Consider the following 22,629-nt stretch of genomic DNA (forward strand, 5'->3'; position numbering starts at 1 on the left):
GATGAGATAATAGGCAACACACTATTCTTGTCCTGCAGCCAGGGCCACAGAACAAAGTCTGAAATCAGAGCACAGGTTCTGGAACAGAAGAGACACTCCTCTCTAATTTTTCATGAATTTAACTGAAAATCTAAGAAACAAATGGCAACTATTTTTTTTTTAATATAGAAAAACAGCCTTTAAATAGCCACAAAAGCTTATGAGACTAAGTAAGAGCAAAGGTGCATGTGGGGAACAGGGAGAGGGCTTGTGCCTCTGGAAGCAACTATTCACAGAGGAGGAAATGCCCTAATCTTCTCTTCATTTAACTATTCAAACAGAACAAAATGAACTTATCCAGCATTTGCACACACAACTAGAATTTCTAGGTGTAACTCCAAACCCAAAGAAGTACCTGTGGCTAGAAATTTTATCCTATGCAGTTTAATTTTAATAAGGCAGCAAATTATTATCTTCGCTAGGAAAGGCTTTAATTAGCCCAAGTCCAAAACGCTGTAAAGGTTTAATATTGAAAGTATATGAATAAGTGTTTATTGTCCTTCCTCTTGTGTTAAAAAGTTTGCCAGGGATCCAAGTTACTATGTGATAGCATGGTTACAAGAAAACATACTTCTTTTTCAATCTACTTCTAACATTAATTGCAACTTTTAAAATGCTTTTTCGTTGTGTTAGGAAAGTCTCCCAGAAGTACAGAAGATGACGTTAGACAGGAAAAGGGTAGTATTCTAGTTTGTGAAGAAAACCTGGAATCTGCAGAGCAAGACGTTTAGTTTAAAAACAACACTGGAGGAAGTCCTGGTTCGCCTGCAACCGAGCTCTTGCCAGCTTCAAATGGAGACACAATTCTGGCTTTAGCATAAGTACTCAGGGTTGACTCCTTTCAGGAAGTTCTGAAACCTTCCAAAACAATCCAATATGAGTAAGTAACAACTATTTCCGGAATTTCTCTAGCATTCAGGCAGATCTAAACATTTTGGAAACCACAGTAAACATTCCTAATTTGTAAGTGGAAAGGTAGTTCTACACAGTGAAAAAAACATGAGTTGACCTAAATAAGTACGTGGGTTATTAGTTACAGTCACTTTTTGGAAGGGAATTTAGTCAATATCTAGTAGTCATGAATTCGTTCCAGTACTAGAACTGAATGAGGCTAGGATTTCAAAAAGAAATTACAGAAAGACTGAGAAATATCACATTGCCAGGAAGATGCAGCAAGCTTAAACACAATGAACAAATGAGTGCATACTACCAGGCTCTCTACAAATTTTGATTTTCCAGATTTACACCTGTCACACACAAGAATGAGAGAACATTTCTACAGATGAGACTGTGATTAAATGGCAGTAAGTTAGAAAAATCTTGTGACTAATTACAACTTTTTCGGGGTTAGAAAGATTGAAAGAAGAAAAACTAAGGGAAATGATTCAGTTTTTACATTATGTCAGTGGTTTTATGAAAACAAACTCTGTCGATATTAATGCAAGTTACTCATGGTAGAAAAAAGTACACAAGGTCCGATTTTTGTTCCTTTCTCACAGGCAGATTTCTACATATTTTCCTCTTACACAATTTTGTACGTCAAAGGGCAATGAAAACTCCAGAGGTAATCTAATCAGATGCCAGCAGGTTTCAGAAGTACTTCTGTGCTCTATCAATGCAATAGCAGCTCAAAGCCTGAAGAACTTTCAAGAGCTCTTACTACGTCCGTGCAGCATAACTGCTAGTACCTATGTCCCAGCAAACAGGGAGAGGGGAAGTCAGATATAGCGGACCCTGATATAAGTCAAGGGTCCCTGTTTAAATATATACATTTTATCTGAAATAGCAAAAACACAAGTAGTATTAGGAAATCTTGTTTCTCTTACTGCTGCTTAAAAAGAAAAAGTAGTTAATACAATGTTTTACTCCTAAACAAAGATCAGATTTTTTTGTTTGTTTCAAGAAAAATATTATTGTTGTCCTTTATATTCACTGCTTCTGCTTTACTACCTCAGAACATATATGCACTTAATGTCAATCAGGGAAAAAAAAAAAAAAATCAATTTGCAAGCGTCAAGTGTCATACATCTATTGCTGCAACAACTATTGTAATGGAAACCAGACCAGCCACGCTTACCCCGTATTTCTCAATTATCTAACAGACTGGTGTGAAACTCTCTCTCCTAATCTTGTAACATACGGGAAAGTAAATATTTGGTGAAAGGGCAAGAGCTGTTTGTGTGCCCCAAAGGCAGAAAACTTAAAAGGCCAAGGCAAGACTCCACAACTGAAAACTGGCCACTGAATTGCAAAAGTATGTCTAAGACCCACCTCTGCTACCTTTGCCTCATTAAATTCTACCCAGAATCTGCACGGTAAATACCTGAGGCTCATTCACTCCAGCGCTTCCTCTCTCACAAGCCCGTACTCAATCTGTACTGGTTATGCTGTGATCTGACCAAAAGCCTAGGGCACGCAAGGTTTCAAGTCAATCCAGTTTATGCTACAGTATTGTGAATGCTAACAGTCACTATAACTAATAGCAAACTCAGCTGTTTCAACACTTTTTTGTGGTAAAGGAAATGAGAGGCATCCTTTTGTTTCATAGGCATTTTAGTTAATGAACATGGTAAGGACTGGTGGCTTGGACAGACAGTATTTCAGAAGAGGATGGAAAAGGAGAAAATCTGCAACTGAAAAACACTGATATTACCTCAAAACTCCTCCAACATCTACAAAATATGTTTTGACTACAGGGCGCAAAAATTAAAAAGGAAAATGCATATTCTGTACTAATAAAGAAGCCTTTCAGCCTGATCCCCTCAACATATACCCCAATCTCATCAGGCATTATGGCAAATGTTACTCTTACTCTCATGTTTCAACAGCAGAGATATGCAATTGTACTGTTTCCACCCAACTTTTTAAAACAAGCACATGAAAAGGCAAGCAGCATGATCAAGGACAAACTTTAGAGGATGTGTGGCCATGGAGGTTCTCCAGCAAAAGCTACGTAAACAGTGTCAGATAACAATTTATAATCTCCTCCTTCCCTTATGTAATACAAAATGGATAGACTGACTAGTTCTGTGTTTAGCTATACAATCATTTTGCAAGGGAAAGGTTGTGATTACATGGCTCTGATGATCCAACTAGTGAGATTTAAGTTACCATCATCTTTTAATTTTCTGCTTCTTTCACAGTAGTAAACTGCTCTGCAAAAACACAAAAGTAGTGGCCTCGAAGATTGTTGAATTATACAGTCTAGAAGATCAAATCAGTGTAAGACCTACAAATATAAAGCCTATTTGCCATATCTTCCATAACGTTTTTCTTGCCTGCAGACACTGTCCTTGAGAAATTTGATACCCAAAGTCAAATAATCCTCTAATACATACAATTTATGCTAAAACCAGTTCCATACATTACAAAAAAAAGTTTGTCACTTGCTTCCCCACATGAAAATCATGCCTCCCTTGCGTACAGACATCAAGCTTTTTGAAAAAATTCTCTTATTTTAGGCAACTTCAGATAAATTCTAAAGCCTGTTATTGCACCTATTGTTTTGGAGCATATTACAACAGAAGATCTTTGCATTCACCTATACTGTATCAGTTTGAAACTACAGACTGGAGATCAATTCCCCTCTTTACCTTTGTTTTATTTTTAAGCATTAGAAATGAAGCAGGTTAAATTAAAAAAATAAAATAAAAAAAGATTACTGAATATCCTGTCTATTCTGTATAGGTCTGTATCACGGACTGTTTGTGCACAATACATAACTACAAAGAAACATTTAAATGTAATTTTTATAACCAGATTATGTTTGAAATTTTCATTTTTAAGGGTGATTCTAACTTGAAAATGTCATTGAAGATACCGATTGCAGGCCAGAAGAAAGACAGTTCAGCTAGAAAAGGGAGAACCAATGCAAAAGCACAAGTGAGACTTCACACTGAACGTGAAGACATTCCCTCCATTTTTTCTGTGTGGAATATAGGCATCTGAAAACTGGCAAAATGTTCTGTGGTGTTTTAAGTCGAGCAGTTTTACTTTGCATCGAAAGGGACTAGTAACACTCACACAGTTACTTCTTTCAGGTAACTTCTTAAACTATGCCACCATTTCATATCTCTCGACAATGAATGGATAGTTGAGATTTTGCTTCTGTCTCCTAATTGGAACACACTTGACATAAAACAGGAATTTCCTCGAAGCTGGGTTTCTTAACAGAAGCTGTTTTCTTAACAGAGAAGTTAAGAACTCAGTTTTCCCTGCATTTTCAGGGCACAATAAAAGTAAATAACTGATGTATCAGTGTTTTACAGTCTTAAAAGCCAGGTGTAATATTCCAATTTCTGTAATATTAATGAACGTGTGATGGGGGGTACTGCAGATCGAAAGTACGAGTGTAACTTGTGTAACTAATATTTTGCTTCTAATTGCTAGGTGCTGTCCTGGGTCTATTGAGCATTCATTTTTATCTGTTTGCAACTTACTGTCAGTATGAGGAACATCTGCATGGACAACAGGTTGTTTAAGAATTAGGGTGCTCATCTCCCCTCTTACGTTATTATCCTATGCTTATGATAATCCTTTCAACAACATCTTTTCACAATGTAAGGAAATTAGGACATCAGGTGCTTTTTATTTTGCAAGTAAAGATGAAAGAGTACAGGAAATAATCTCTCTGGGTAAAAGATTTTTAAAATTTACCCAGAGACAATGTATTTATGCTTATGCCTGTTGGATACAACTGCTTCGCAGATTCCTGGAGTACGTGCATTCAAGTTCAGACTCTGGTCAAGTCATGATATTAGGGTTGGACAAACCTTAATGACGTTTTACTCAACAAGGCAAAAATTCATTAATGACATTACCCTAGCTGCATAGATTAAATATTAACATTTATTTCCTGGCCTCAAATCTGGCATGTTACCAAACATCTGCACAGCATGACCTAGGAGGAATTGTACGTACTCTTATGACGACGCATTAGAAATATTTAAAAGTAAAATGGCATTTCCCAATATAAAATAAAATAGTAACATGAATCTATTACTACATAAGAACAAAAGTTAGGAGAAAGTAAACACTGAATCATTCTTTCTTAAATAGGATTCAGCTAATAGATTCCTCTGACCAAAGCTCAGTAACATGAGCACAGGAGAGCCAGTCATTAAAAGCTACTTCCTTTATTTACAAATTTCCTGAAATCTAGCAGCATTGCTCTGTAATAACCTTTTTGTGAAAGGAGTGACTCAAACAGTAAAATGTTAAAGTGCATGAAAGTCCAGTGTGGGAGGCAAACATGCAACGTAATGACAGAGATCATCATAATCCCTCTTAATGCTCTATTGAGAAAGCCCTGTAATACTGACCTCCTGCCTTCTATTGACATCCAGACACTATAATGGACTACAACAGCTTCTCCCTTTTCCTGTAGTTACCCTGACAGATTATATACATCTTTTTAAATGTCTTGCCAACAGCGACTGTTGTGTAATTTAACAGACTAAAGTTCTAAATATAATTCTGTATTACTTCAGAAAACCTGACTGTCTCTTCAGCTTTCATTTTGACAAGAAATTCTGCCACCAATTTTATATTTACCTTTATTGCTTTTCAAAAACTCCATCGTCTCTCATCAGTGGCATTAGGTTGCTTTCTTCTCAGACATTGGTCATAATTTAGGTAGTGAAATTAATCACATACTTAAAAAAAAAGGGGGGGGGGGGGGGGAGAAGTAAATGTTCCTCCTCGTGTACCGCATTAGCAGTCTTTTGGCTACTGAAAAGTGTACTGGGGGCCAGGGAGGGATTTTTCAGAAGTTCTCATGGGCTTTTCGGAATTCTGTGGGGACAGTCAACAAGAGGAGCACCAGAGTTGGGAAATACACTTTCCCTTTTCTCTTAGGAGCTCACATCCAAATGCAAATTCCTCCCCTTTTTGTGACTAAGCAAAAACAATTCGGCTTTCTTATTTGCAATTTGAAGAAATTCTCTCCTTGCAGATGTTCGGATACACAGATGACTGGGTGTGCACTTAAAAATTACAAGTTTAAGAAAACTGTTCCCACCCATGGTCATTTGAGATGCTAGCCCCTGAGATTTCAAGTATGAGTCATCTCTATTTTTCATTTTTATTGTGTAACTAGCTAAGCTGCAGAGGAAAATGGTTTGAGAGTCAGTAAAAATTAGGAGCATTGGGAGCAAGCATATTTTCATCTTTTGCACAATCACAGTATTTTCCAGTGAAAAAGTGATGATGTCTTTTGTATGTTTAAGGAACTGAATTTTATTGTGGTCTTAATGCAAAATTTTAGCACAGTTTATTGCTTGGCTCATGGTGAACCTATCCTATCACTTTCTAGCCAAACATAACCTAGATTCATTTCTAGAAACCTATCATCCCTAGGTATCTATCATCTCTAGAGCCACACCTGGAATTCCCAGATAAAGATTTACCTAAGACAGGGCTTCATACTGCAACTTTGTGCTCACTTTACTCTCAGCTTTTTGTGACTGAACTTGCTTTCTGCTACTTTCATGTGCTTTAGGATAGCCTGAGGTATTTTTAGGGTACATTTCTTTGAATAACATTATTGGGCAACTCAAGTATTCATTTTTATAAGGAAGATCTGGAGGTATAGACTGGGGATGAGTTGTACATGGATAATAAAACTTAATGCAGCAAATACCAATTTAGTCAGAGAAGTTGGGGATTTTGCCCATCAGCAGTGGAGATAATACTGGTGATAGCACTTTCCACCAGGGAAAGCAATCTTACTGACTTACTATATCATAATGCTTCTTTGATTTTATCTGTACTTCAAAGAGGAAGTGAGATGACCAAGCAAACTTCAGTGCATTTTCTCCTACAAGGCAAAGTGGACATTCAAGTTGTTAGCTTTAACAGCTCTAAACACTATTTTGTTCAATCTTCGGAGCAGTGTAACACCACCAAAACAGGAAAACAATGCAAAAGTAGTTCCAACATAAATATTCATACTAAGACAGGAGAACAAGGTAGAAACTAGCACAATTCTTAGAGAAAAGAAGCTTAAAAAAAGGGGGGGGGGGGGGGGGGGGGAAGACCCCTGAGTTTTAAACAGTGAGGTTTTGAACTTTACCACCCCCTGATACACATGCACGGACATTTATCACACTTCTTATTTACAGACACCAACATGCTTGTTTCAGGCGTGCAGTTTCAGAGGCAGGCAGCTTTTGATGTTCTTAGTCCAAAATATCCAAGTAGCTTTTGCAGAACAGCAGAGGACATAGTTACAGGATTGGGTCACAGCATCACGTGCTGAAAGCCTGAGCTGGAAGCAGAGACAGCACAGAGCAAGGCGGCTCTGGCCAAGGAGGTGCGTAACCGTATCACCACATGATTGTGCCTCTGCTAATATGTCCTACCCCTCAGCAAAACGTACTAGCCAGGACAGCCCGCACAGCCACACAGCTTCCTGAAAGGAATTTGTTCAAGCCCTGCCGGCTCAGAAGACATAAAGCGTGCGTGACTATCTGCAGCAAACCACACACCTAAAACTCAAGTGGCTTGATGGTATGACTTGCTATTTAGGTAACTGGTTCACCTTTCATAGGAATAAAGCAGGAGTCACAGCAGCAACTGCAGAAGTAAGAAACTGTTTGTACAGCACTAGACTAAACAGACAGTAAAGTGGTCTTAGACTTAACAAATTTTGAAGGAAGCACGAAGAGGAAACTGACGCTGTTGACCATTCTTTCAACTTATTTTTAGGAACTGTTTTGTTCTGAAAAAGGGACAGAAAAATCCTTAGTATGACACTGTGTATCATGGCAGCAATTTATGGTTAGTAATAAAAAGATATAATTTAATTTGTTAACAAATGCAGTGATACTCAAAAAGCTAACATTGTCAGAAAATGTTTCCATTTTCAACTTAAAAATACACAGTCCCCACTCCACGTCTATCAGTACTTGGACTGATCATTATAGTGATGATAGGACAAAGTTCCCTGTTGGATCGTTATAGTGATGATAGGACAAAGTTCCCTGTTGGAAGGTTTTAGTAAGGGTTATTTAAGTGCCCACTCCCTAGTTATTGTCAATCTTATTGCTCACTAGCACACAAAAAACCCCAAGTCACTCTATACCTTTAATGCAACTGCAATTCAAATGTTTCTAGGTAAGTAGGTTGATAAATTCATGAAAAATCAAAAAAAAAGAAAAAATTAAATGGTGAAAATTCTAGGCTTCTCTTAGGTTATAAACATATGTAAACTGACCTTTCAATCCAACATTTTCCTGGACTGGTAATATGAGCTTTGTCAGCTGTTTGTTGTCAATACCAGTTGTACAATTGCAAAATGCTACCTGCTCCCTGAAAACATGGAACAGGCTGATCGTGTACTTTAGGTCAGGGGATGCCACTAGAAACTCATTACTTCATCATTCTCAAGTGCTATATTTTCACCTAAATTCTATGTTCTGAGTGCCTTGAATGATGCAACCTGCTGCCAAACACTGTGCCTGACAAAAAGTTTTAGAATCTACTCTTGGTTAAAACCAGCATTATGACATTAGACTGCTTTTAATAGCCTCAACTTTAAGGCTTCAGCAGCCCAGTATTCAAAGCTTACCTCTCAAAGATAAATCTACTTAATGCTTTCCAAGTTACAGAAATATTTTTCATTTTTAGCTTTTTCAGGAAAGGTAAACTTATAAACTAAGAGGTAATATGTAACAAATTTATGTAACTGTTTTGTCTGTCTGAGGAACACAGATGAATTACCTTAGAGAAACAGCCAACAGAAACCTTATCGACTATGGCCTTTCAGAGAATAAGATCCACCCCACCCCACCCTCCCCTTTGCATTTGCATCGAACGTCTGGGCACAGACCACGACTCAGAAAGATGGAAAAAAGTGTTAAAACAGTTGGTGTCATCCTAAAGTCTCATACTTTAGATATAAAGTAGTATTAGCATACACACAGGCTATGTTTGTATCTTATTTTCATGCATATATTCCAGAAATTATGATTCAACCACAGTGAAAGCGACCTGCACATTCAGGTAACACAGAGAAGGTTTCCCCAAAGCCCTGCTCCTCCTTCCGTTAACCCTTCTGCCTCTGCTGGCTCATCTCTTTTTCCACACTGCAGTTCAGACTGATTTCTTCCAGGTTAAATGAGGATTATTTTCCAAACAACAGTAACTTTTTAAGTGGGTGTAGGTTATACCTGAATAACTGCAGCATTTTTACATTGGGGAATGGGGGGAGAAAGACTACAAGGCTGGTCACCATCTGATCTTCTTCATTAGGTAATGGGATCTGGAAAGACTCTTACACTTATTTCTGACCATTCTGTGTATGTGATTATCATTCATCACACCATCTTTGAGCATTCAAATAACCTGAACTCAGCTCAAGGCTAGAACAAGTTTTTATCTCCAGTTATATTAGACTAAAATTCCCAGACTGTTTAGCATGCTTTCTTTTTCAGACAAGTTTTATGGAACTGTAGTGTACACTGCGTAGGTATTGTTATTTAAAGGCATGCAAGAAAAATAGGCCTGAAAGACCAAGCTTCAGTGAAATACTGAAATACCTATACAGCATCTCTCATATGAACTTGAACAGCAAGGACAATGTATAATCCATGAACAAGCCAGACCAAGTACTGACAATCCCAGAACGTCAAGTAGCACACTCCTACAAGCAGGATGCTCTTCAATGGTTTTCTAAGGCATCATCTTGCTCCTATCCCGGTTCCAACTCCACTTACTCACCCTGCTTTTTACTGAAGAACAGCAACCTTAGTTTCACCTTCCAGTTGTTACTCTTCCCTGTGGTGATACCTTTCACAATGAAAGCACTTTTGGCCCAGTTGTTTGAACAGAGGAACTCATGAAAATGCAAAACTATTTGCATGCTTATGAAATAAACAGAGAATCCATTTTCATAATGAAAATTAAACACATCTATCTAACAAAGGCACAAACCCAGGGCTATCTTCAATTCAATATTAAATTATACTGTGTAAACACACAGCATGAATCAGCTGTACATACAGCTGTCTTCATGGAAAGCAATGTGCAAAATGACAAACTAATGGGCTACTATGGACAGACAGAAACTACGCCATCCTCACTTCATACTTCTGCGTCTGGTGCAAAACCACCACAGGCACCACAAACCAGGATCTCTTGCTTCTTTTTCATTTTTCCTTTCTATTGCTACATCACTTTGCTGTTATTTGACATTACCACTAGCTGCAGGTTTACTGCCTCAACTCTTCTATGTAACATTCAAAGCTATGGAAAATATTGTTGTAAAACTACACCTTACCTATATAGTATTGTGATTCTTTTAGTATGTACTTTTTCATTGTGCAAAAAAACCAAAACAAAACCAAAAAGTGCCATACTAAGAACAGAAAAGAGGTTAGAGAGGTTAGTACTTGAAGTTATTTTGGGATATAACACAACTTCAGCAAATTACTTTATTGAATTGACATAAACGTGACCTCAGTGTAATGGACACTCCCAACAGAGAAGTAAAAACAGTGCAACAAGCCTGCTGGTTCTCTATCACAGTCTTCAGGTTTAGGTTCATGGCAACCAACTCAATCCAAATCTGGCCTGCGGGGATTCAACTTTGACTGTTCCCTTGGGCTGCAAATTTTGCAGGCAGCCAACTATACATAACTTTTAAGTCGAGCCAGTTGTGTGACGTAGCTCCCTGTTCAGTCACGCAAGTGCCCGTGCAAGGAAGTGGTAACCTTGGTTTAGTCCAGCTGACACGGAATTACTTGCACCTTTACAATGTAGCTTTGTAAGCACTTTAAACAAGCATAAAACAGAGCTACTGCTGAGGGAAGTAGCCTCCACCCATTTTTTGCTGTCCCAGTCTGTCCCTTCGCTTTTGCCAGGAGCCAGAGTGAGTGAGCGCTGGCTGCAGCTTTTGCAAGCTTAGCGTGTTTATGGAAGTGCAGTATTAGGAAAAAAGGCAACCAGAAGCTGTAGCGAGATAAATAACCTACTTTTATCTTTATTGAAAGCAAAAACAAACAAAAAAAAACCAAACCCCTTCCCAACCACTGAAATGTCTTATTAAAATGTTATTACAGATTAATTTTATATATTCCAAATTACTTTAACATGCATAATTTGTTATTTACTGAAGATCAGGAGTTAGTAATCTTCCTAATCCAAAGTGGCTGTATGGTATAGGAAACAGCAGCTGACTACTGAGATGACAGTTTAAGCTATGAAACGAATGCCCTCATTCATAAATTTTTAGTGTTTTGCTATGAGCCAACATTCAGCCTGCAGTGACACTTCCAGCTCCTCAAACTTAATGAGCATATTTGAAGTAGTGACATTTCATAGGCTGCTCAACTCCTCTAGCTTCCAAGACAAAACATTTACTGAGAATGACTCACTGTGTATTCTACTTATCACGTACTTTAGGTAAACTGAACGTAATAAGATCTTTTCAAAAATTATGGCATGTATAACTACTAGAGAGGAAACAACAAAGTACCTGACAGATTGCTTAGGCAGTGTGAAGTGTTTCAGTAAATCTGACCAGTTACATCAATTTGCCTTTTTTTTTTTTCAGCAAGATACTTCCATCCTCTTATCAGCAAGTATCACAAATACAGGCTCCTTGTCATCTTACCACTAGCTTCACTGAACCCTACAAACTCAACAGGACGCTGATGGCAGCACTCATTTAAATGTGGAAAGACTCATTCAGCTGCATGTGCCACCTGCCATAAATATGTGCAGAATTGTGAGCTGCAACATTGTGTGGTTAGATCAAACGTTTTGTAGTACCTGCCCACCCGTCACCTAACCTGACAGACAGTGAGCGCTCTTCCTATTTCACTGAGTGTGAGGAACCCACAGTGCAGAACACCAGATGAATACTCATTATTTGCAGTTTAATGTTTCTCTAAACACAACTTTCTCAGTAGACTTTTTGGTTTAAGTTGTACAGGTGGCTCCTACAGAAACGCACATAATAAAATTTACAAAATAGTAACTTACTTAAAATATCAAATCAGACTTGCAGCCAGATGAGCAATCATGACATGAACACAAAAATAAATGATCTTTTATTTTGGGAAAGTTCTTATTTTAGCAAATACTGTGTATATGAAGCTTGCTATTGACCCGGCTAAGCTGGATGTAGAATGAGCAACTCAGTTGCTCAGTTTCCAGAAAGACAGCATACCTTTAGATTTCTCTTTAAAAGACCAGCAAGAGGTTGACTTTAGTTTCAGGCTCATCAGTACACATTATCCTGACCCAAGGAGCATAGTTCATATGTTATAGCAGAGTGACTAATATAAAAAAATTTGAGGACAGGAATCAACAGGTGTGTCCACTTGTGGAGGGTAGAGAGATGATCGAATGAAGAACAGTGGGCTCTCTCCAGTGCCTACAGCAGGAGCTGCTCAGGAGCTGCCTGCACTAGGCACAGGGTCAGCCCCTCCAGCCATACGGCTGTCTATAGCTGGGGGCCTTTGGGTTCCACAGCAAGAAATGGGCAAGTTGGAAAATAATCACAGGAAAAGCTATTGGATATGTCAGTATGGCAGTGTTTCTGCCTGTAAAAACATTTGTGCAACTCGGGGGCAGTAAGAAAAATCCACTTGCGCTAGCAGACTGTTAAAGAAAACCGAACACAGGTGTTAAGTCTGTCCTTACTGTGATGCGTAACAAACATTTTCTGGCAGCCATGAAAGAAGAGCCTTAGGGCACATGTGTGCTCTGCAGAAACCATTTATTTGTTTTATATTTCTTTTCCAAGAAACTAAATTGGGAAACACAAAACAAACACGCTTATAACAACTACCGACACTGAACAGAATTTCTCTTTGCGGTATCACATACTTAATATTATCATTTATTCAGTTCCTCTCTATGCTAATATTTTCTACTCCTATGAGCAGGATTTGTGCAAACAAAGCTCTTAAAAAGGCTTAAGGGTCACTTACCAGGGAGGACAGTTATTCAATTATTTTATGGGCTACTCTCAATTTCTGACAATGGACCTGAGTAGAAGGTGTATAAGGTGTAACAGTTATAGAAGCGTGAAGTGTCCGGTGGGCAGAGGCATGGCTAAAGATACAACTATTTGGGCATGGGAGGAAGTATGTTAAGAAATAAGCAGCAGCTCTTACATGCTTGACATTTGTTTTGAGTTGCATTGTTTAAAGGTCTGTCCTGGTTTCGGCTGGGATGGAGTTAACTTTTTTCCTAGTAGCTGGTATAGTGCTGAGTTTTGGATTTTAGTATGAGAATAATATTGGTAACACACTGATGTTTTGGTTGTTGCTAAGTGGTGTTTACACTAGTCAAGGACTTTTCAACTTCCCATGCTCTGCCAGGCACACAAGAAACTGGGAGGGGGCACAGCCAGAATAGTTGATCCAAACTGGCCAAAGGGCTATTCCATACCATATGGCGTCATGCTCAGTATAGAAGCTGGGGGAGTTGGCCGAGGGGCAGCGATCGCTGCTTAGGGACGGGCTGGGCGTCAGTTGACGGGTGGTGAGCAGTTGTATCACTGGTTTGTTTTGTTGTGGGTTTTTTTTTTTTCCCTCCTGGGTTTTGTTCCTCTCTCGCTCTCTTGTTCAATTTTTTTTTTGTTCCAATTATTAAACTGTTCTTATCTCAACCCACAAGTTTTCTTATTTTTGCTCTTCCGATTCTCTCCCCCATCCCACCGGGGGGGAGGGTGAGCGAGCAGCTGGGTGGTGCTTAATTGCCGACTGGGGCTAAACCATAACAGGGTCAAACATGTCAGCATGGAAATGAAGGTGTTTGAGTGCTCAGTCCCCGATAACCCCGACTGCAGTAGCCCAGAGATGCCAAACCGCATGCTGGTGTGCACATGGGCATTACTGCTCACAGGGAGGGCAGCCTTGCACAGACGGTATGCTTGTGGACTGCCACGGAAGAACAATATTCAGTAAGACTCTTAGCTAAAGGAACTATCGCCACTTAAGTTACTTCTGTAAAGTTACACAGCAAACACACAAACAGGCAGTTTTAAAACTAGACATCTAACTGCAGTAAGTGTTGTTGAAACCAAGTAACCACACATACAGAGGAAAACATCAGTTAAGATGTGGTTCAGAATGCACTTCTTGTATCTTACAATGTATAGAACAGTGGTTTAGAAAAAAAACCCAAATACGATCCTTTCATGTTACTTGAATCTACTGTTGCGTCCCCTACAATGTAAGTCACATTTATTAAATGTTATTTAAATTTAAAATGCTACACAGTTAGGTAAAGCACCTAGCTAAGTAGAACAAGGACCAGAGTACACTGTACTAATACTATTTTCACTTTTAAATGGGTTGCACAATATCATAAAATAGCAAAAAAAAAAGTCTGCTGTACAGATGTAACGATTCTGGAAAAAAAAAAAAACAAACAAAAACCATTAGCTAGATGTTAAGAAAATTTTTTTTACATGTTGGCCATGCTTATACTAGAACAAAAGCACAATGAGGTAGGCTAAACATGTCATTAACAGATATTTTAAAAATAAATTATATATTTATTATAAATTTAAACAATTTTTTTTAAGAAATCCTCTGAACACAAGCATTTCTGTAACTGTCTTGGTATTACTCACTTACAATCTTGTTTTCTATAGTAAGGAGAACTAAAACAGAATACCACTTCAGAGTTATTAAAATAATAATTTAAAAGTCTCTTTAATTAGTACAAATTTTAAGAGTACAAGTACTGGAATGTAATGTGCTATTTTAAGTCTGTCCTTGTCATGTCAACCTGTTTCTAATTTCACAGGCTTTCAAGCACACCTAGGTATTTCTTTAATTGATATATACATTAATATTCTAACTGCCATTATAAACCTAGGCTATAAAACATTCCCAGTTATCCGTATATGGAGATATGGGCATTTTCCCTGCACACTAACAAAAGTGATGAGCAAAAACCATGAGATGAGCTGCAGCATCATCACACAGTTTAAAGTAAAACAGACATGCATGCAGGTCTTCTGCTCTGGTTTCTGACACTTAACAGTTGCTATAGACAGACGAATGAATTTATAATAAAAATTAAAAAAGAAATATACATCTATTGGCTAAGAGGCAAGTTACAAGTATGCTTTTAGAAAAAGATGCTCAACTGATGAAGCAGTAACATACTCTAGGAAATCAATAGTCACACCGATATACAAATCCTAGTTCATTAGTTTTGTCCTCACTGAAGAACAGTGGTATTCAAGTACAACAGATTCACGAGTCTCGGATTTAAAGTGATAACCAAGGATCCACCTTGGATCACTTTAAATCCGAGACTCTTAAATCTGTGATAATTGGTGGATCACTTTATCTCTACCTTGGAGATAAAGATATCTCACCTTGAAGCCCAGTGAACTCCCAGCCGCACAATGTCCATTGATTTGGCACTAACTGTACTACAAGAACCATGCAAAATTTAAATACAGAAAAAAAAAAAAAGGTATTTTCTCAATATCTAGGATTCCTTACCAAACACTTTGAGGTGAAAAGCACTCTTTGATTTCAATGGAAAGTCCAAGTGCTTAGCTCTATCTGAAGCAAAGAAAGAGGGAAACAATTCCTCATGTCCTTCACATTACATAGCTATTAATCCAAAAGCAAAGCAAATAAAATGCTTGCTGACTTTTTGATGTGGTAGCATTAGCTCCAACCTTACTTCCACCATAAGCAACTCACGTACACAAACTTTAAAAATCATCCATTATACAAATTGACATTCTGGCAACATGTTGGCTAAAGGAAAACACTTCCCACCCCTGCCGGCCCATGCCCACAATCACCTTTCCTTACTTGTTCTGCTCCTCCATTTCCCAAGACTGCCTGTGCTATTTATTTCCTTACTGAAAAATGGGTCAATGTGCCTTCTGAGTTTTCTACTATATTTGGGATCATCTCAAAATGTAAAATAACTCTCCAGCCAATTGTACCAACGTGCTTTGCTCACACACACTCCTCACATCTAACCTCTGAGAAGATCAAGTTCAAGCCAGCACCAAGTTTAGTCCTGACTCAAAAGCTACTATGAGCTATGGCAGCACGGGTCAAAAGTAGCACGGTAGCCTGAATAGTAGACAGGCTTCCTATCTAGGACAACAGCAGCAGCATAAGGAATTTCCACCCCCACCACTCATTCCTAACCTCTGTATCATGCACTTGGTCAGGTAAATAATGTTATGCACATCTGGCACACGATTAAAGCCGTATCTCGATTATGAGTACACTTCATATGAAGTGTTAGGTAGGACCTGATAGCCCTAAGAAGAAGTGGGGCAGAGAAAGCAGACCTACTGTAGTTTATTTAAGTTCTGTCCAATCATTTTTGTTGATCTCGGCCAAGCAGCTCAATGTGGATCATGCTTGGTACCTACTGCAGAAAAGAAAACAAACCACATCTCTCAAGCAACTCTGGCAACTGGCCAGAAGTCTGCCTCTTTGCAAGCACAAGTCTTAATCCATATAGTATCTTTTAGTTCACGTTCGTATAAAACAAGTGAACACTTCTCGGAGTTCCAGCTTATCCGGGATTAAGGCAAGGTTCTCCCCATCCACCACACGGACCACAAACAGCAATCTGTGAGAAAGGGCCTTGGTGCTGGCAGGCTTCATGTCCACTATAGATCATTACAGAAACCCATCACACATCCAGCATGTGTTTTACTTCCAGTGTGATACAAGTTACTCTGTGAGTGAGCGGCTCCAGAAGAAATAACTAGTGCTGCGTTCAGCTTTCATTTTTATGTGCTTATCTACCGAGTTCAAGATTTTGAGGAAACATGCAGTCACTAAGAGTGCAGCAGATTATGGACAATCTGCATTTCCCTCCCCAACCTCCAACCAAAAAAAACCCCAAGGAAACAAAAGAAAAGCAGTAGCAAAGTATTAATAATTCCCATCCACTGTAAAGCATAGCTCTATGAGCACAGGAGAAATACTCTCTTAAGCCTTCCCTTGGGCCCTTCTGTACAGCTAGCCTATTCCCCTAAGCACCTTCCAAATGGAAATGTGACAGAGTGATCCCAGTTACAGGGAGAAGAGGAGGTAACTTTGAAACAAAGAGGAACACCAAAGCAGTCACTGTCTAGCTGCTGAGAAATGCAGGAAAATTAAACAGCATGGCCAGCTTTTGAGATGAGCCCTCCACAAAAAGAGTGCAAGACATTGCACCATCTAACCAACGATCCAAGATATGAACAAATGGAACAAAACTCTAGATTTTGTTTCCCAGGAAGTTGCTGCCCCCCTTCCATGAAACTTCCTTCTCTCCTGAAAAAATAAATGTCCTGAAGCACAGCGACCACATGCTTAGTTGCATATAAAATGAAGATTTCCCTTAACAATTAACTCCAACTCTTTTTTAGCTTAAATAATTCCTTATTAAGAACAGTTTTCTTATAAACAGGCAGTCATTCATTTGTGAAGTTAACTACCTAACAATTTATTAATCATTAACTTCAATGGATTTTGCATGTTTATTTGGCACAGGCTACTGTTTAATATTTCATTTGGGTATTAACTTCATTTAAAACAGTGTAATAGGGTGCATCTATTTTACTAGATACATATCTTAATGTCACTTGGAATATATTTATATGTAACACCTTGCCTTAGTGATTTGTTCAACAGCGGTTTCTCTAGTTTTATAAAAGGGCTGAAGCAAAATCCTTGTGTTAGAAGGAGGTGTCATCCACTGAACAGCAGTAATTTACTGTGCTGAAAATTTATAGCTACTCATAAATGTTAGATCATTCAATCAGCAAGCAATGGGCAACACTGTCACTTGCTTGCACAGTATACATTACAGATAGTGTTAAAGGTAATACATAAGCAAAGTTTGCATGAGATGCAAATACCCAAATAATTAACACCTCATGAAAACCTTATAACAGTGGGGGTCTTGGGGAGGAAGTTGTCTGTTTCAAGTTTATCCAGTTCTGTAGTTTAAGACAACAATGAAGGGGAACTGGCAAATACAAAGAAATGGGAGGTCAGTTAAAAATACATGAAATATTCTCTAAAATAACTTTTATGTGGAAATATTTAAGGCTTCCGTAGAACTGTATGAAAACACAAATTTTGTATCTATGCATGAAAAGCAGAAGAAAAAAAATGAAACCGAAGAGTCTTTCTGAAACTGTGGAACATTGCTCATTCTGTCTCTTGTTTGGGAGAAAAGACTGGTTTGGGGATTTGTTTAAAATGTAAGATTTTCACATCTTAGGAAAAAAAAAAATCCGTGTCTTTAATCATTGCAGTTAGTCTGAGATGACAAATCCCAAAGATTCAAAAAGTAGAACTTAATTAAAAGAAAAAAATCCTATGTTTCTAATTCCTATTTGTAGCTTTATTTGCCAATTTTTGCACTTCAAATTGGCAAGGCTGTAAATGCAAGTTTGTCTATAACAGTACATGACAAAACATGTCATATTTGTATTTTTATGCTACAACAGTCCAAGATGAAGAGAGCAACCAAGTAAGGACAGGTAATATCTTTAACCTGACAACCATCTTTTACAACCATCAGGGACTACAGCTGTCCATTTACTTTATAGGAAACAACTCTTAATTTACACCAAATTTCTCTGTAACCTCCATCTATATTTATTGAGCATACTCATAAAAAAAAAAAAAGAATCAAATATGAAACAATTATGTTAGGGAAAAAAGGGTTATAGTACAAAATAGTTCAAAAGTTGCTATAATTATTTCATTAAAGCAGGAGGTACAAGAGCAGCACTAGGTAAGCGGGGGTCTGTACAGCCCACTGCCCTGGGCCCACTATGTGTCCAGACGCCTGGGCCGGGGGAGGCACGCCACACACAGACGCTTGCTTTGCAAATAAGCGTCAAAACTCTGTAAAGCGTACAAAGATATTTTAGAAGACCACACAGCAAAACTTACCTCAGAGGAGCAGGACAACAAAAATATTCAACTGGTTTCTGGCTTTACTTTAACAGGTGCTCCTATGACGCGAAATAGAAAAATATGCCCTGTGCGTAGCATCGAGCAGTGAATCACACTTTCCTGGGTTTCTGCGTGTGCTACATCAGCATCAGACCATATCCTGAGCCCAGCCTCCTTTTCTGCATCTAGAAGGAGGGGGCGGGGGGGCTCTGAGGGAGGAGATAGCGCTGTGGATGTATTGGGCAGGCCCATGCAACCCCCTGGCTTCCCAGGAAGGCAGAGAGGAGCAGTCAGGGATGCTGCTAACGCACAGCAAGGAGGGGAGCGGAGAAAGCGGGCAGCCTCCTCTGTGAGCGGTTAGCTGGGCAAGGGACAGGCGAGCGAGCGGAGGAGCAGCAGCGCTTGGCGGTCAGCCCCGAAGGGCTGAGGAAAGGGTGGGAAACAACGGGAGGCGGCGGCGCGGCCCCAAGAGCGGCGGTGAGGCCCGACGGAAAGATGCTCCGGCAGGTGGGGAACGGGCTGTGCCCGGCACGGCAGTGCAGAGAACGGACGCTCCCGCGCAGGTTTAGCCTCGGTAGCCAGCACGGGCCCCCCGCTCGGCGCTTCCAGGCAGTCCTTCCAGTGCCCGCCGCTGCCCCCGGGCAGGGGCCGCGGCCAGCTCCTGCCCGGGGCCTACCGCGCTTCCCCTCCCGGCACCGGGGTGCCGAGCCCGGGCGCATCCTCCCGGCCCAGGCGCCCCGGGAGCCATGCCTGCGGCTCTAGGGAGGCTGGGAGGGACCTGACCCCACGTAACCCCCCGCTCCTTCCCTCAGCTGACCCGGCTGCCTCCGCCCAGGCAGGCAACGACCGCGGTCCCACCCCCGGCGGGGGCGGAGGACGGTCCGGAGGGGACCAGCCCCGCGCCCCGCTCCCTCCCCCGAGCGCAGGGCGACCCTGCCGCCCCTCACCTGGTCCCAGGTGCTGCCGAGGAGCAACGAGGGGACCGGACCTGCCCTGCCCCGTCCCTCCCCTCCCGTCCCGTCGCCGCTCTCCGCGGGCCGTGCCGGGCGCGCCCCGGCCGTTACGCTGCACAGAGCGCGCACTCACCTCGCCTGCCCGCCTCGTCCCGGCGCTGCCGGCAGAACAGGGGGCCCGCGGCGCCACCGGCCGCTAAAATGGCTGAGGGCGCGGGGGGGGCGGGGGGCGGAGCGAGCCCCCGCTCTGCCGGCTCCGCCGTCCAATCCTCCCGCCACCCCGCCGTGACGCGACGCCGCGGAGGAAGGGGCGGGGGCGGCCCCGCAGCGCGGCCGCCGCCGGCCGGGGGTCGCGGGCGGGACGAGGGGGCGTGAGGCGGCCGGCGGGCGGCTGCAGGGTCCTCGCCGGTGCCCTGTGTCGTGCTGCTCCGCTGGGCCGGAGACACAGAATCACAGAATCGTATAGGTTGGAAAAGAGCTTTAAGATCATCGAGTCCAGCCGTAAACCTAACACTACCAAGGCCACCACTACACCATGTCCCTAAGCACCTCATCCAAACGTCCTTTAAATACCTCAAGGGATGGCGACTCCACCACTTCCCTGGGCAGCCTGTTCCAGTGCTTGATAACCCTTTCAGTGAAGTAAAATTTCCTCATATCCAGTCTAAACCTCCCCTGGTGCAACTTGAGGCCATTTCCTCTTGTCCTATCACTTGTTACCTGGGAGAAGAGACCGACCCCCACCTCTCTACACCCTCCTTTCAGGCAGTTGTAGAGAGCGATGAGGTCTCCCCTCAGCCTCCTTTTCTCCAGGCTGAACAACCCCAGTTCCCTCAGCCGCTCCCCATCAGCCTTGTGCTCCAGACCCTTCACCAGCTTCGTTGCCCTTCTCTGGACACGCTCCAGCCCCTCAATGTCTCTCTTGTAGAGAGGGGCCCAAAACCGAACACAGTATTTGAGGTGCGGCCTCACGCATCCAGAGGCGTCCCCTCTCCCCGGGGGGGTTGCCACCTCACGGGGCAGGGGGATGCCATGGGAAACCAGGCTGCAAACATGATTTAGGCAGAGCCCTGTTACCCGGCTGTGCTGTGCTGCCATGTTGTTCGCTAGTTTAACAGTGAGGCTCACAAAAGACAGTCAGACCTATGGGCACATGGCAAGAACCACTTCAAGCCCCAGCCCCAGCCTGCCTGAGCGCGGGCAGTGTCCCCGCTCCTGCTGGCAGGCCCCGACGGGCAGCGGTAGTGCCGCCAGGCCCGCTCCTTCGGGCTGGACTAGGCAGCACAGAGGTTTGTTACGCAGTTTTGCCTCCTGACAATCTGGAGACCACCAAGCTGAGTCGGAGGCCCCTACGTTCTTTCCTCAGAACACAAGAAATGGGCTTCAGCAGCAGCACTGACGAGAGCAACTGGGATTACTCACAGCGCGGTTCAAAAAGCCGGAGGCCACAAATATCCCTATGATTCATGCAAGAGCTTGCCAGATGGTTTTACACGTTTTGGAGTCCGAGGCTTCTTCAGAAGAGAACTAGCGCAAAATAACTCAACTTTTGATAAGACACATAGCCACTTCTTAACAACGTGTAAAGGAAGAGGAAACATTTCATGCTCCATCTACGCTGCGCAGAAGTCCAGCGCAATCCTCCCCCACCCCATATGGAGCGGGACAGAGTGTGAAAAAAGCAAAATTACAAAACAAGCCATAGCTATATTTGGTAACAAGAGTTTGTTCCTATAAAGACAACACCTTGCAGGAGGCTACAATTTTTTGGCAAGAACTGAATATGCAATGTGGGTGTTATATTTAATAGTTCTCAGAGAAGCAAAAAGCGCATCACTTCCCTGGATAGGGCCTGAACTGAATCACTGTGGTTTTTGCTTTGCTTGGGCTGTATGAATTTTAGGGCAGTCTGTTATTACTCTCACTTTGTTCTAATTTGTTTCAAACCCCATTGTTTTGCTTAATGTCAAATAATCACTAATGAGAGGGCCTGGATTGTGCAAGATGCCCAAAGGCACATCTGTTTTATGCAGACTAAATATTTTTTTGATCTAACCTCTCTGTATTTAGGAACGGTTAGGCAAACAAACTCCCTACAAATTTTTTTTCCAACTAAAGCCCTGACACATTAGCCTATTTTCTAAATCTTTCTCATAAACAGCAAATGTGTAAGAGAATATACTTGTAATTTGTTCCAACTATTTTATACTTCCTATAGTCTTAAGTTTTGAATTAACTGAGCTTGGATTTACTGTGATGTATCCTGCTAGTGGGTAAGGAAGCCTGTCTTGTGCGTAAGCCAGCCAGAGCCCTGGAATGGCCACAGCGGGCCAGAACAGTGACCGAGTTAGCACAGCATGCTGTTTCCAACGGGAGAGTTATCTCCTGGGAAGATCATGAATTCTGCATCTCCGAGACTTTTAGCTAGAAGTGGTCTATGTCTGCTCGTGACAGACAAATTAATGGAAGAAAAATCCCATTGCTTTCTTAATCCTTATATGCTTCTGGCATCTACAGCTTGATGTAGTTCCACAGTTCAACGTCATGCTGTGTGAAAATGACTTCTGTATGTTTTGAGCCTTCTGTCTGGCATTTCCATCTGATGTCCCTTGACTTTTGCGGTAATTAACCGTGAATTATCATTCTCTCTGAACTGTCTCCATGCCACTCCTTGTTTTATAGATTTGTACCACAGATTCCTCGTACTACTACCTCATTCATCTCTCTTC

General features: G+C 41.3%; 1 protein-coding gene across 3 annotated transcripts in view; it reads right to left on the reverse strand.

Moving 5' to 3' along the window:
* ACSL4 (acyl-CoA synthetase long chain family member 4) overlaps window positions 1–20,125 on the reverse strand; it is a 43,124-nt gene extending 22,999 nt beyond the window's left edge. The window contains exon 1 of one of the 3 annotated variants that reach the window (XM_075513118.1): window positions 20,034–20,125. The gene's annotated coding sequence lies outside the window, so the exon portion shown is untranslated. The remainder of the gene's footprint in view (window positions 1–20,033) is intronic. The other 2 variants (XM_075513122.1, XM_075513119.1) reach the window with 2 other exon arrangements.
* Window positions 20,126–22,629: the final 2,504 nt, after the last annotated feature.

The sequence above is a fragment of the Mycteria americana genome, chromosome 10 (assembly GCF_035582795.1).
Source record: "Mycteria americana isolate JAX WOST 10 ecotype Jacksonville Zoo and Gardens chromosome 10, USCA_MyAme_1.0, whole genome shotgun sequence".
Taxonomy (NCBI): domain Eukaryota; kingdom Metazoa; phylum Chordata; class Aves; order Ciconiiformes; family Ciconiidae; genus Mycteria; species Mycteria americana.